Below are 5,754 nucleotides of genomic sequence, written 5' to 3'. Positions count from 1 at the left end.
TGCTGGCTTTGGGGGGGCCTGGGCAGTTTGGATGCTCAACTTACTAAACCTGGATGGAGGTGGGCGGTCCTTGGACTTCCCACAGGTCAGAGAACCCTGATGGCTCTTCAAGTTGATGAGGGAGAGGGACTTGACGGGGGAGGGGGAGGGAAATATGAGGTGGTGGCGGGGAGGAGGCAGAAATCCTCAATAAATAAATAAATTTTAAAAACAAACAAACAAAGAAAAAAAGAATTCTACTAGAGTAATACGTGGCCATAGAACAGTCTCACTCAGCCCTTTCCTGGTAGAAACATGGCCTCATCGGCAGGGTTACATAAGCAACAATGGAAAGACTGTCACTGTCCGCCAACAATCTTGAGGAACCCCAAGTTATAAACTGACTGTAGATTATCATGACAAGAACGGATAATTTAGGGAAATCTTATTTAATCAAGGTCTTCACACACACGGCATGTCTATGGGAACTCAAACATTAATTACAGACAGGTATTTTTCTGGGAAGATTAGGAGTACTCATTGTTCTCGGGTGCTCTGTGGAGGATACACAGGCTGGTGAGGCATGCTCACCTGCATGCAAAGAGCCCCAATTAAATGATTAATTAGAGACCAATTAGTTGCTGCAATGTATGGGGTCTACATAAGTATAATAAACTTAGAAAGGCAAGACTAGAAGAAAATAATATAGGTAGATTGGGATCAAAAGTCAAAAGGAGGATAAATTAAAGAAAAGTAACATTATTTAAATATACTTAAGAAAAGATTCTTAAGAAAACACTTTCAGAAATCAAATTATACACATTTTTGTTTTATGACTGAATTTTATTAATAGTTACCTTTCTTTATACTAAGTAGTAAAAGCTACAAAACTCATCACTTACCAGCTTTTCCTGGCTGCTAGGAGTCAGGGCTAGCTTTTTATCACTTCCCAGAACTTTTAGAGGTCATCCTCATTAAGAGAACTTTTTGTGGAAGACTAGCGGCTCGTATTTGATCACAGATCCAAATGGCTAGAGGTCAAATGACGCACTAAAGGGAGACTTGCAAAAGAGGCAGGAGCCAGGAAGACATGGCTGTCAGCAGGGTAGAACTGCCTTAGAAGTGGCTGGTGAGAAGAGTGCAAAGAACATTTTGCTTCTTTTCTCAGAAACAAAATTTCTCTTCTGTCCAAGCAAGGGGAGGCAGTCACTGTTTCAGCTCCATCCCTAAGGTCACTTCAGATCACGGTCTGTCCTGACAGCTGTGGGTGTTTCCAGTAGGTGGCAGTGTGTCATCGCTAATTCTCTAGCAAGCTATGCCCTGGTCACTCCAGATAGGAAAACTTAACCTTCCTGCAAAACCCACAACATCCCTCTGGAGCAAGCCTATAGAATATACATGTTCGTAACAGGCCCCATTCAACTCTCTCCGGAGGAATTCAATATTCTCAATCACGACAGAGATCATTCCTGGACAAAGTTCAAGGACAAAGCAAGGGTCCCACTTAGCATGTTAGGTGTCCAGGCTGGCCTCCTAACTTGTTCTGTTATTTGAGAAAGAATCTGGGTAGGTGACCTCACTGGGGATGTGGAGAACTTAAAAAGAGATACCTATTGTCTTCATTGGGAGGGAGGAGGCTACACCCATTGTTGGGGAAAGCAGGAAATAGCTAGGCTGTGTGCTTTGTTGGCTTTTTTTTTTTTTTTTTTGTATTGTCTTTCTGTCTTGTCCAGTGAGCCCTTCCTTTCCCATGTTCTCCTGGAGTTCCTTCCTTCCCACACCCTTTACTGTCAGGTCTTCCGCAGACTGTTCTCTGTCTTTTGTTTCTCCTCTCTACGAGCTGTAGAGGGCTCCATGCTGACGCTTCCCTGGTCTGTTAAGTTCCTAGCTGTGCCTTAGACATTTCTGTTCCACAGTCCCAGACATCTTACACTCGTGCTGGACTGAAGACCCTTCCCACATCAAGCCCAGTCTTCCCGTTGTGCCCATCTTACTTGCGGATGCTGTGCCCATGCCAGACTCTCCAGAGTCACACTTGAATTCCTGTTCTCTGCCTTCACCATGTAGCCATTCCTTAAGTCCAGCTAGTTTGTTTAAGTCCTCCACACTTCCCATCTGTGTTTTCATCCAGCCAGCTCAAGCCCACTCATCACCTACACACCACACCTTCAGCAATCACTTTCCAGTTGAGGACATTTACATAGTGTGGGTCCTGGGATGAAGCCTTGCCTATGAAACTTTCATTCTGCTGGGGGAGACAAGGTATGGATAAGCAGATATGAAATGTGTTAGGCTCATAAGAAGAAATGAATTAGGGCAGGGAGATGATAAGGAATATGTTTTGAGTAGGCCTCATCTTTCACTGTCCCTCACTTACGCTTGAATGGCTCTTTCCCCAACTCTGGATAATTCCACTTGATATTAACATTAGGTATCACTTCCTTATAAGTCCTTCCTTGATTGTTCACCTCTCGGGATGATTAGGGAAATGCAAAAATGCATAGGATATTTCCTTGGAAAAGTACTCTATTACTGTGAGTATAAAACCTGAGCTACTATTTTTCTGTGGAAAATCATTTGGGATGCTCAAAGCTTTAAAGCTCAACATTAAAAAAAACTCACTGCAATATAATGCAGCTTCCACATAATTTCCATATTTGAAGTACAGAGTTCAAGATCATCTGATATGTTCATAGGGTTGCACAACCACCTGCAGAATCCACTTTGAACATGTTAGTCATTCCCCTTTCAATCCACATCTTCATTTCCTCACAACCCCAAAACAGTAGTGACTGCTAGTTCTACAGATTTGCCTACTGTGTACATTTCACACAGTCACACACACTGTAGTCATTCATGACCAGCTTCTTCCAATCGGCCTCATGTTTAAAGGTTCATCATATATTATGTGGCTGTATTTCATCTTATTTTATGGCCAGATAATATCTATTTTATGGAATCACATTTTGTTTATCCACCAGTTAATTGTGAATAGCATTACTATGAAATTTGGGTAGAAAATTTTGAGCACATGTATTTTTCCTTTCTCTTGGGTAGAATTGGTGAGTCATATGATAACTGTTTTGAAGAAACGATAAACTGTTTTTCAAAGCTACTGCACCTTTTATTTTCCCAGTAGTATAAATGAGGCTTCTAGTTTCTCTATTATCCTTTCAATACTTAAAACCTATTTATCTTGATTTTATGTATATGGGTGTTTACCTATATGTATGTCTGCCCTTTGAGTGTGCACTGCCCATAGAGGCCCGAAGAGGGCATTGGATCTCTCCTGGAACTGGAGTTATGGATGGTCTTAAGCCACTCTGTGGATGGTGGGAATTGAACCTGGGTCCTCTGGAAGAGCAACCAGTACTCTTAACCAAAGATGCAGCTCTTTTCACGTCTTTCTTTTCCTTCTTCTTTATTTAGTTGTTGCAGTCCTATGGGTATGAGTGGCACTCACTGTGGTTTTGGCTTTCATTTCCCTAATTTCAAATGATGCTGACCATCTTTTCATGCTCAACATATATCATCCACTTGTAGATCTTCATGGCATAAATATCTTTGACAACGATTTAAGAGACTATTATTTATAATAGATTTGAATCACAAAAAGTTGAGAAGTTAGTACAGAGTTCTCAAGTAATTTATATTCATTATTCCCATTAATAACATCTTATATTAGTATGGCACATTTATCACAACTAATGAACCAATATTAATATGCCATCATCAACTACAGTCCAACTTCATTCAGACTTCCTTTGTGTTTACTGCACATTCTTTCTATTCTCAGACCCCATCCAGGATAGGACAGATTTAGCTGTCATGTCTGCTGGGCTCCTATGGCTGAGATAGCTTCACTAACTTTTTTGTTTATTTTGTTTCTAATGACTTTGATGCTACAGAGGAGTGCTAGTCAAGTATTTTATGGCTTCCCTTGCATTAAAAATCATTTTCTTGTCTTTTTCATGATTTGAATGTAACATGGGCTTGGGGAAAGACTACAGAGGTAAAGTACCAATTTCATCACATGGTATCAAAGTCACATATTGTGAACGTGACTCATGCATGTTGATGTTGACCTGGAAGAATGAGAGGCTGACAATGTTGTAGTACAGACATTTTGGTTTCATTTCATTTGCTCTAATCACATCTAGGCTACTACAAAATAAGAGAAACCTGTTTTACTCGAGGATGATGCCCACTCTGGACAAATTACATAGGAAAGATGAAGGACTACAAACCAAGATATTTTAAGTCTCTGGTCAAGTCTAAGAGCAGCTAGTTCTCTGCACTGAGCTAATGTAACCCAGGAACGACACTCGACACAAAGCACCCTTTCCAAGCTCTTATCTGGACTCCAAGACATCTCCTTTCCCAAGCCACTCACCTCCCTCTGCAGCTGTTCGCTCACTCTCTGCTGCCTCGTTTTCAGCACCCAGCATCCAAATGCAAGGCAGTGACTAGGCCCAGTTCTCAGACAGCATCTTTTTTTTCTCTACTTGTTCTCCCAGGAAGACCTCACTTGTTACTTTGTCTTCTGACTTCAAATTCCATGTATAAGCTAATGGTTCCCAAGCTCTTCTCTCTAGGCCAGACTCTCCTATAATCCAGGTTTCTTACTCAAGCCTTTCCTCCTATCTCCATTCATATCTATAGGAGACATATCAAACTGAATGTATCAAACTCAAGCTCTTGGTATCCCCCTCATCTACCCAAACTCAACTAGCTTTACCCATAGTCTGCTTCAGGGCAGTAAACACTCGTTGCTTTGACTTGCTCAGAAGAAAACAGAGTCACTGGTTCACCCTGTCTAGACTAGATTGAGAGCAACCAACTGACCTCTCCTCTTTTCCCCAGTTCTGACTTGGTTTGGATCACCACTGTTCATCTGGTGATTTTCTAATAGATCCTTCTGTTTATGTGCTAGCTTTCAACTTCTTCTCCCCAGTGCTGATTTTCATAGGAGCAGACAGGATTCAGACTGTGGTAATCTCTGCCTTCAACTCATTAGCAGTTTTCTACTTCCCAGTAAAAGTGGATGACATTACAATGACCTTCAAGATCTGAGCTCCTTTGCACACATTTATGATCTTACCTCTCCCTGCTTGTTCTAGCCACACTCACCTTCCTACTGCTTTCCCAGTCAAGCATCCTCCAAACACCCCACCTCCGCCCCGGGTCTGCATCCTTAGACTCCCTTTCTTATATGGTCTTTCCCTAGATACACTAAACACAGGTTCCCTCTAAGGCTTCCATGAACACGGAAATTATACCCTGGCACTCTCAATTTTCATTTCTAAGCTTGGTTTTTTATAACAGAATGTCTGAAAAACAGACACATTTTGCATTCTATCTGCTAGTTTGTATTTCGCCTCACAAAAATGCAGGTTCATCAGAATTACACACTCATCTTTTGAATTACTTTGCAGTTTGCCTATCTATTAGTTTATACTTTGCCCACAACAATGCAAGTTCCTCCAGGGCATGACCCAGAGAGGACACACTTTCAAGAACTATCTGTTCACTGACTACAGGGATAATAATGTAAAGAAATGTTGTATTCTCCATTTTAGAATTGGGTTCCTTGCCACTTCTGAACCTCAGCTTTCATTTCCTTCTCTTTGTGATGTTTTAATGAAGACATTTGTTTAAAGAAATGCAAAATAGCTGGGTAATGGTGTCGCACGCCTTTAATCCCAGCACTCGGGAGGCAGAGGCAGGCGGATCTCTGTGAGTTCGAGACCAGCCTGGTCTACAGAGCTAGTTCCA

At 41.5% G+C, this 5,754-nt stretch overlaps 1 protein-coding gene across 1 annotated transcript in view; it reads right to left on the bottom strand.

Annotated features, from left to right (window-relative positions):
* Positions 1 to 5,754, bottom strand: part of Exoc4 (exocyst complex component 4) — a 719,572-nt gene that overhangs the window by 45,071 nt on the left and 668,747 nt on the right. The window lies entirely within an intron of this gene.

This window comes from Microtus ochrogaster, unplaced genomic scaffold, assembly GCF_000317375.1.
Source record: "Microtus ochrogaster isolate Prairie Vole_2 unplaced genomic scaffold, MicOch1.0 UNK4, whole genome shotgun sequence".
In the NCBI taxonomy this organism is placed as follows: Eukaryota; Metazoa; Chordata; class Mammalia; order Rodentia; family Cricetidae; genus Microtus; species Microtus ochrogaster.
This window is presented reverse-complemented; position numbering and strand designations above follow the sequence as displayed.